This window comes from Aotus nancymaae, unplaced genomic scaffold (assembly GCF_030222135.1).
Source record: "Aotus nancymaae isolate 86718 unplaced genomic scaffold, 86718_ANA_hifiasm-v0.15.2.pri h1tg000006l, whole genome shotgun sequence".
Classification (NCBI taxonomy): Eukaryota; Metazoa; Chordata; class Mammalia; order Primates; family Aotidae; genus Aotus; species Aotus nancymaae.
In genome coordinates, this window is record NW_026988417.1 from 26,802,903 (window position 1) to 26,813,197 (window position 10,295).

Here is a 10,295-nt window from a genome sequence, read left to right on the forward strand (position 1 = left end):
ATTGTTGTTGTTATTGCAGGTGATTTATCATAGAATAACTGCCCATAATATAAAATATCTGCTTTTCAATCAGTTCAATGAAATTCAATCTGCTCCAAGAAACCATTAAAAGGATTCATTGACTGAAGAGAGCAGATGTCCTGTCCTACAAAATCAGATCGTTTTAAAAATTATATTATGTAATATATCTCATTGTATAAATCTATATATATTTGCCCATGGATGGAATAGAAATACTTTCCTTTTATTTCCTCTAGCAATCATATGTTTCTTGTCACTATTTTCAAAACAAACTCCAGCTCCAATAGGAAAACTGAAATTTCACTTGTCATAATTGTCAGGAGATTCATAACACATTATTTAAAGATCAATAGATGTGCTGGAAGATAAGAGAAATACATATACCCTTTACTATCTCATGAAGAATTTGATTTGCTAACACATAATGCATGTCTAGAACACAAATGGCTGGTTCAGTCTTCTTTATGTCACATGCCAAGCATAGTTCCTTTCAGTTAATGACACTAAATAATTGTTCTTAAATTAATAGAGCTTAATCAAAATTTTAGACTAAATCATGATCAAATATCTACTTTTCAGGATTGACAGTGAAGAAAAATATTAGAAGAGGATACATTTTTTTACCTTACATTTTAATTTTCAGTGATTTTTATTGCTAATGTGATTTTTTTCTCATATACAGGATTTATATAGTCTTTGTTTAATACGTTCTATGCTTTGAAGAATATACAATCAAATTAAATGTAAGGTATATATTTTTTCTCTCAAATGAAAAGGCGTAGCTTTATAAAAAGACAATAAAAACTCTCACCTTGAATGTATCTGACTAGAATCAGAATAACATTATGAACATTTAAAAATAAGTTGATTTATAAAGGTTTATTTTTTGAGAATGATTTTTTAAGCAGAATTGAGATAATTGTTACCTATAACATATAGTGCTAAGAGGGACTTTAGACAAAAGTGTCCTCACCCACTAATTTACCCAGAACAGAACTGGTTTAAACCACTTATACCTCTTACTATGTGATTATCAACAGTATATCCTTCTTACTTCAAGGTGCCCTAGTTTGAATAAAATGTAATCACTCTACTTAAAGGGGACAAAATCTGAGCTTCATTCTAAAAGATGCATAGCTGTTAGGTGGAATAAGTTGCAAAGCTGGAGAGAATATGCAAGAAGAGAGAATCATGTATTCTAAGGACCACATGAATGAGAATTTTTGAGAAACCACACAGTGTGAATGAAATGTAGCATATGAAGCACTGAGAGTTAAGTCTAAACATGCAGGCCAGAGTCATCTCAATTCCCTCTTCTTGTGGAATAGTTTAGTAGTTGTATTTTACTTTATTTCTCTTTATTTTTTAGCATTTTAAATTTAGACTTGCACCTAATCTTCCAGCATCGTCGCCCTGATCATTCAGCTTGTTGCCAACATCTGATATCTGTTAAGGACAATGATTCTGTCATTAAACAGGTTACCAGACTGTAGCTCTTCATAGTTTGCTCATTACCTCTACATAACCATAAATATGACCCTGGTATGCAGCTGGAGTGTGTGTCCTTCAATATCTCTTACTAATAAATGTGATCCTCCAACAGACATTACAGGAAGTACGAATGTCCTATGGCCCACTGTACAATTCTCCTTAGTATTAGAAATCTGGTTTTAACAAGAATGGGTTTATGTTCGTTGCTGTGTGTCCTGGAAAGAACCTTGGAAATGGAAGAGATTTAGAAGTGAAATGGAGTTTATGATTCTTTTGCTGTTTTACAGATCATCTGAATTTAAACTATGCTTGTTTGCTCTACCAATCTCCAGAAAAAAAAATCTTATTTTTTAAAATAGGGCTGTATTGGAAAGCATTTTGAAATGAGAAGTCAAGAATTATGTTTTTACTGGAGGTTTCTTCCAATAATTAGCCATGTGACCTTGAGCTAATATTAAATCTCTCTTAGCTTCAACTTTCCATTTTTCATGATAAAAAAATTGAATATATAACGATTGGTGCCCTCTGGGCTCTAAATTCTATAAGATTTAAAAATCTCTTAGAATGTCCCTGTGCCCTAGGAAGAGCCTCAAGCATGCAGACCGCATCTGGCCTGCTGAACCAAGCACAAATCATCGCCTAAGGCTTTTGGGCCTGGGCACAGTATCCCTTTCTGACAGTATTCATGACGATTCCTGTGGTAGTTTCAAAGCACAGGCAACAGTGTTGGCCTGTACTATATACAGGAAATCTGCCCTGCTCCGACTCAGAGAATGACAACTTTAATGTCAAAGAGTGTCATAATGTCAGTGATCAAGGAACTGAGACATTAATAAGAGACTTAAAACTTGTTTCCTCAGAAATAAGAATTGCATGCGTCTATAAAACCTAAGGATCATGTTAATGGCAGTAAACTTTAAAGGGCATGGAATGTGACTAAAAGTCTTTGCTGTGTACTCAAAAGAGCTGCTCTTTCATCCCTGACAACAGCCTCTGTTTCAAAGGCTACTTTTACTATTGTAACTTGTGCTGTTTTACTTTGCATTTGCCCTGAAAAGTCAGGTCCAAAGTTCTGTTCCATGTATTGTTTTACCTCTGATAATTCCTCTTAAAGCTACATTTATTGGAACTGACAATTTATGGAGTTTTCCAATTATGTCAATCCATTAGAAAATGTTCATTCATTCATGAAAGGAATGTGAATTTCATTCCAACCAAATAATGCTAAAAACCTTGTGCCTATGAACATCTCCCAGAGCACGCACACCCAGGGAACTCACAGTATGCTTTTTCTGCTGCCCAATCCACATATTTGTATCTCCAGTTTTTGGTACGTGCTTAGCATATAATTTACCCTTAACACTTACCTATTACAGCTAGGAATCTTGCTAACTGTTCTCTGGTGCCCAGCTTCACCAAATCACAAGATGCCAAAGTTAAGAAGGAACTCATTATTCATCTATCCAGATAATCTAATTTTATAGAAGAGAATCTATTTGTGTTATGCATAAACACAAGGAAGCATGCTATATCCAAAGTTACACAACAAGATCAGAGTTGGGACAGATATATTTATTCTTTTATACACTGCTTGTTACAATCGCTGTTTAACAATGTGCTCTGCTTTCTAAATTAAAGACTATTGCACACAGTCATAATAAATATTTATAATTTTAATTACATTATTAACTATATATTTTTTAAAGTTGAAATAATCTGAAGTTAGACTCTCATAGAATACATTTATATTTGATGCCTCTAACAGTTATTGTATGGGCAGAAACTAGGTTACAATTTTGTAGAGGTTGGTTAGCTTACACCTGTCACTATGTCTCAGCAAATGCCTGTCACCAGGTACTGATAGAAAAATAATAAGTTCACAATTAGTCTCTTTATCAAAAACAGAAATAATGGCTCCATCTGATTCCCTCTTTGAAAATGTAGCCTAAGAAAATATATACATCTTGAATCAAAATAAAGTTTTTTTAGGGAAAAGAGGTATATAATTTTCTTAAGGTAAGAGCAGAGCCTGGTGCTTGGAGACAAATATATTTAATCAGTGAAGAGGATAGAGAGACTGAAAAGTAATAATAACTGTGTTCTTAAAAGTTTGCTACTACGATGACATGCCAGTTTTGTTTTGCTTTATTTTTGTTTGTTTGTTTAAGTGATCTCATCTATCTTTTACAGCATTTTCCTGTCCTTGTAGGTTAAGGTGGTTTGCTGTTTATTGAAGATGCCCAATGACATTTCTGTGTCAGGATCTGACCCTGGGCATGGTTTGCTCTCTCTCATAGTAAAAGCCATCCATGGCTTATTTCTGAGTACAAACGTCTGTAGAAAGGGCTTTCAAATCTGTATGAAAATGAAAAATCTAGCACATTGGATTTTCACAGTGATAATAAAAATAAAAGATCACATTTATTAAGAGTTCATGCTGATCCAGATTTTGAGCTAAAAACAACATCCACATGTGTATTTAATCCTCACAACTCTGTAAGGTACGTTATATTATGTCCTGTATTCCATAGAAAAGGAAAATTGGGTTGCAGCATTTGCTTGGATGGAAAGCCTTTTGCAATATAACTAACTTTTATAGTATGAACTACTTTACATTTTCAACCAAAATTCTCCTATGCAGTAGGCTCTATTAATATCACAATAATTTAGCAGATGAAGAGACCGAGAAATAATGCAACTTGCCTTGCCATACTGCTACTACACAGAGCAGCTGGAGAGTTGAGATTCTGACTTATATAACCCTTTGTTTCATTCACTTAACATAATTCAGATCTATCACCAAAAATAGTGTGTGAAGTGTTACATAAATTATCCCTGGCATGGTAAGTAAAATATGAATAGCTATATTGTAGAGTGAAGTTTTATCATAAAGTATTAGTATTGTTTCTAAATTTTAAAAGGTGGATTATAAATTTAATTTGGGAGTTAGTTGTAATTGTTATTCAAATTCTAAATTAATTTTCTCCAATCACTAATAGAAACTTCAAATCTATTGGATCATCTGCAATACTTTTATTATATCATTACAGTATGAAATATGTGATGGTACAGTTTTAAATTTTACTTAAATTTATTTTTAAATAAACTAAAAGTTTCATAAATAGTGGTTATGATAGAAATCATCCACAAACTATTTCTGTTATCAATGAATATGGTTTGTTGATCTTTCTTTTTTTCTCTCTTTACTCTCTTTGCTTCCTTCTTCACAGATTCCTTTAGCATTTTGTTAACTTTATAGGAATCCATAAAACACTGGGAAGAAACAAGGACTATATAAGAAAAGCCCTGCAGAAATACAGTCAGAACAAACCCACTGTGGCTGAGAATCGTTCTCACTGACTATGAAACAATGATGCCTCAGAGTCACTAATATACAAGAGGCACTTATCTTTCCTTGGCACTCAGTGATCTTGTCAAAATTTCTAGGTGTAATTGTATTTTATGGTCAATGATGTTTAGAATATATTTGATCTGGGCTTTCTTTTGGGTAAAAATGAGATAAAATGATATTTACTGCAATATTTTGCAAGAATTGGAGAAGTTTTCAAAAGTAGTATATACTTGTATGCAGTGCAGAGTTAACTTTTAGTAAGTGAGATTTTATAATTTTTAATTTTTGTGGGTACATAATAGGTATATATATTCACGGGGTATATGATATGTTTTGATACTGGCATAAAATGTGAAATAAATACATTATTAAGAATGGGGTATCCATTCCCCCAAGCATTTACTTATACACTTGCAAACATCTGATTATACTCTTTAAGTTACTTTAAAATGTATTTTTATTATATTCAAGTTTTTATTGACTATAGTCACGTGTGCTATCAGATAGTAGGTCTTATTTACTCTTTTTATTTTGTTGTACCCATTAATTATCCCTACATCCCCACCACCTCCCACTATCCTTCCTAGCTTCTGGTAACCATGAATGAAACTGTTTTAATTTTTAGATCCCACAAATAAGTGACAGCATGCAATGTTTTGATTTTTAGATCTCACAAGTAAGTGACAACATGCAATGCTTGTTTTTCTGTACCTGGCTTATTTTACTTATAATCATTTCCACTTTCATCCATGCTGTTGCAACTGGCTGGACCTCATTCTTTTTTATGGTTGAATAGCACTCCATTGTTTATGATGTGGACCACATTTTCTTTATCTACTTGTCTATTGATGGACATTTAGGTTGCTTCCAAATATTAGCTATTGTTAACAATGCTGCAACAAACATAGGAGTGCAGATATCTCTTCAATTTACTGACTTACTTCCTTCTGGGTATATACCCAGCAGTGGGATTGCTGGATCATGGGGTGGCTTAAGACCCATCTGACAAGGGATTAATAACCAGAATATAAAAGGAGCTCAAACAACTCTATAGGAAAAATCTGGTAATCCAATAAAAGATGGGAAAATGATTTGAATAGACATTTCTCAAAATAATAAGTTGGGAGTTTTCTTCAAAATCATTTTTTGATAAATATTGTATTGCATTTTGCAGCTATTAATACAGAGTGTTCTTACATAAATATTTGCTAAATAACATTTTGGTAATATATTAAAAGACGTACTGGAACACTGGGTATTAAATACCAAAAAGTCTTCTACCAGGGAGAGATTTACTTGAAGAAGTTTTATAGTATGCTTTATTTCATTTCGAAAATTTGTTGGCAAGCATTAACATATGTTTATGCACCGTGTATGTATTTCTGTCTATGCATCTTGCTGTTTGGCGGTGAGATAGAACCAGGGAGTGTGGCAATCATACATATTCTGCTGTGCTCTTTTAGTTTTTGTCTCTATAGAGAAACACTTTCTCAATGCACGTTAAATCTGGGAATTGCTTTAAAGTTTCCCAGTTACTATGCTTGAGTTTTGAGCAAAACTGTCTTTACTCTTGGGTAAATTCAGATGAAGAAAGTCATCTAAGAGAGACCACAAAACAGCAGGGGCAGCACTGATTTCTGAGTCTGAAAATAAGAGTGCCAAGTTTTCTTATGCTTAATGAGGTCATGGGTCCTACATTTTGAAAATTATTGATAATCAGAATTGTAAAATGGTGTGTGGTAAAAGTGGAATGAACTAGATTTTCATGGTGATTTACATTCGTTTATTTAATCTTTGCACTGCACAATCTGAAAGTAAGGCATAAGGAACTCATATACCCTTTAATGTCAGTGAAGACACAAGCCTTATGGTAGAAATAGTGTAGTAATTACAACTGACCTTGATTTCAAGGAGTCCAAGAAATATTATTGTACCTTAAGTGGAAAATATTATCATCCTACTTATGCAAATTTTACTCTACCTCCAGATTTTCTGAGGCTCAAATCTAAGGGAATTAGCAATAGATAAGTACATAAAGTATGAATGGAGTTATGCCTGTTTTCCTTTTCTACTGCAGATCTTGGGTGGAAGAAAGAAACTTATGACTGGCAATGTGGACTTACTGTTTTAGAATTAATATATTTTTCTGAATCATTCCTACTGTAAATTTTCATGTTGAGAAACTTTTTTTTCCCCGTGAATCTCAAAAGATGCAAATGAGTAATACTTACTGTGAAACTGGATTAAAACAGGGCATTGACTTGTATTTTATATATTTTTCTCTTTATATGTTTTGAATCCTGTATTAATTGAATGTTTTAAAATGTGTATATTAATTACATGAAAATGTACATGCACACACACGATGCACACAATTTTATTTGCACCTTAGTGAAATCACTTTGCTTTTCCTGGCTTTCTACATTTTTATACCAATTTTATTGTAGTTAAGTGAAGCTAATTGTGTTAGAACAATTCGTTAGCTCCTAATCTTTAAAGTTAACCTAAGGCAACTTAAAGGTACAAAGAACCTATAGAAACATTTTAAGTTACATTCAGTACATTTAATTATATAGAAAACTAGTTATTAACTCTTAATTTAAAGGTATTTTCAAGTATCTTCTCGTCTTATCTAGAAATACATTTCTGAATATTTATTTTCAAAATATTGCTGCCATGATGATTAGGAATTATCCTGCTTTTTGCTATGTGCAACTGTATGCTGATAGATTGGAAAATCAAGAGGAAATGAATAAATGTCTAGGTACATACAGCCTACCAAGATTGATCCATGAAGAAATCCAGAACCTAAAAACACCAATAACGAGCAACAAGATTAAAGCCATAATTAAGTCTCTCAGTAAAGAAAAGCCTAGGACCCAATGGTTTCATTGCTAAATTCTACCAACCATTTAAAGAACAACTAATACCAATCCTACTCAAAGTATTTCGAAAAATAGATGAGTGAATTTAACAATACATTAAAAAGATCATTGATCATGACCAAATGGGATTTATCCTTAAGATGTAAGGATAGTTCAGCATACACAAATCAATCCTTGTAATACATAATACTATATTATATCAATAGAATGATCATTTCTATTGATGCAGAGAAAGCATTGGATAAAATTCAACATTTATTCACGATAAAAAAAAAAAAACCATCAGAAAAACTGGGTATAGAAGAAACCTACCTCAACACAATAAAAAACCACATGTAATGGTCCCACAGCTAGTATCATACTAAATTGGGACTAACTGAAAGCCTTTCCTCTAAGATCTGGAAGATGACAAGGATGCCACTGTCACTGGTGTTATTCAACATATTATTGGAAATTCTAGCTAGAGCAATCAGATAAGAGAAACAAAATATATTCAAACTGGAAAGGAAGAAATCAAGTTATCTTTGTAAATGGTATGATCTTATATTTGGGAAAAACTGAAGACTCTACTGAAAAGCTATTAGAACTAATTAACAAATTCAATAAAAGTACAGGACACAAAATCAACATACAAAAATCAGTAGCATTTCTACATGCCCACACTGAACAATCAGAAAAAGAAATATAAACGTAATCTTATTTACAATAACCGCAAATAAAATTAAATACTTAGGAATTAAGTTCACCAAAGAAGTGAAATAGCTCTATAATAAAATTATAAAGCACTCATGGCTCCCTCCCCAAGATGGCAGCTGAAGATGAATTACTGCTGCTGTGGCTCCCTGAGCTGTTTGAAACCAACAAACAGCTTCTGGACAAAGGAGAAGTAGCTACTGACCCTGCCAGTTCCTACATAGTCCAGGAGAAGGTGTTCAAGGGCCTGGACCTCTTTGAGAAGGCTGCCAAAATGTTATCATAGCTCAATTTGTTCAGCGGAAATGATGGTTTGTAAGAGATTGCTTCCACTGACCTGAAGTGCCTGTTGGTGCCAGCGTTTCGAGGAGCCCTCACCATGAAACAAGTCAGCCCCAGCAAGTGTCTAGATCATTTGCAGCGAGCTCCAGAACACTTTTTAAACTGCTTAACTCAGTGGTATTACTATCATTGGCAGAGTTTGAGCTGCCCAAAACCAAGATCAATTCAGCTGAAAATCATAGTGGTAATTCCTCCATGGCTTATCCTAGCCTTGTTGCTATGGCATCTCAAAGGCTTATCCTAGCCTTGTTGCTATCATCTCAAAGAGAGATACAAGCAGAAGAAGGAGTTGGAGCATAGGTTGTCTGCAATAAAATCTGCTGTGGAAAGTAGTCAAGCATATGATGAACGTGTTCATGAATCTTATCTTCTTCACCTTCAGAGGAGGATTGATATCAGCTTAGAAGAGATTGAGAGCATTGACTAGGAAATAAAGATCCTGAGAGAAAGAGTCTTCAAGAGAGCCATCAATTTCTAAATCATCTTGCCAGGTGAGGCCTCCAGTGAAACTCTTCATTCTCACTCGGAACATGTCCCAAGCCAAAGTATTTGGAAGGGTTATCCAAGGCTGGCAAACATGGTGGTGAGTGACTTGTATGAACAACATCGGAAATACGGAGCATTACCAGATCAGGAAATAAGCAAGGCAACATCAGAGGAATTCAGAAAAGCAGCTCAGCAACAGGAAGATCAAGAAGAAAAGGAGGAAGAGGATGATGAACAAACACTTTACAGAGTTGGGAATGGGATGACTGGAAGGCCATGTACTGTTGGCCTACATCCTGGGGGCTATGTCAACCAACAGAACATGGGCTAATCTTCCCACAACATGATAGGACTTCAGGGTGCACACCTTCCCCACCAAGGATAAACCATGCAGTCTTCCTTTCTCTGGGTTCCTGCTTTAGCTGTGCACAACGAAGGCAAAGATGCTAAAACTTGCCTTGCATTTATTTAATCAAGTGTCAAGTGATTTTAAAACAATAATAAATGAATGAATGAATGAATGAATAAATAATACACTCATGAAGGAAACTGAATACACACAAAAATGAAAAGATATTCTATGTTAACAGATTGGAAGAATCAACATTATAAAAATGTCCATACCACTCCAAACAATCTACAGATTCCTACAAAATACCAATGATATTCTTCACAAAAAAAGAAAAGAGAATCCCAAAATTTAAATAGAACCACAAATGACTCAGAATTGCAAAGTTATTCTGAGAAAAAGAACCAAACTGGAGGAATCACATTACCTAACTTCAAATTATACTACAGAACCATATTAACCCAAACAGCATGGTACTGGCACATAAACAGACACACAGACCAATGGAACAGAATAGAGAACCCAGAAACAAAGTCACAAACCTACAGTGAACTCATTTTAAACAAAGGTTGGCACCTTTGTTTAAACATACATTGGGGAAAAGACAATTTCTTTAATAAATGGTTTTGTGAAAATTGTACATCCATAAGCAGAAGAATGAATTAGACTCCTATGT

The 10,295-nt window shown here is 33.9% G+C and overlaps 1 pseudogene; it reads left to right on the forward strand.

Annotated features, from left to right (window-relative positions):
• The first annotated feature begins 8,554 nt into the window (after positions 1-8,554).
• LOC105721251 (immunoglobulin-binding protein 1-like) lies at positions 8,555-9,720 on the forward strand (annotated as a pseudogene).
• Positions 9,721-10,295: the final 575 nt, after the last annotated feature.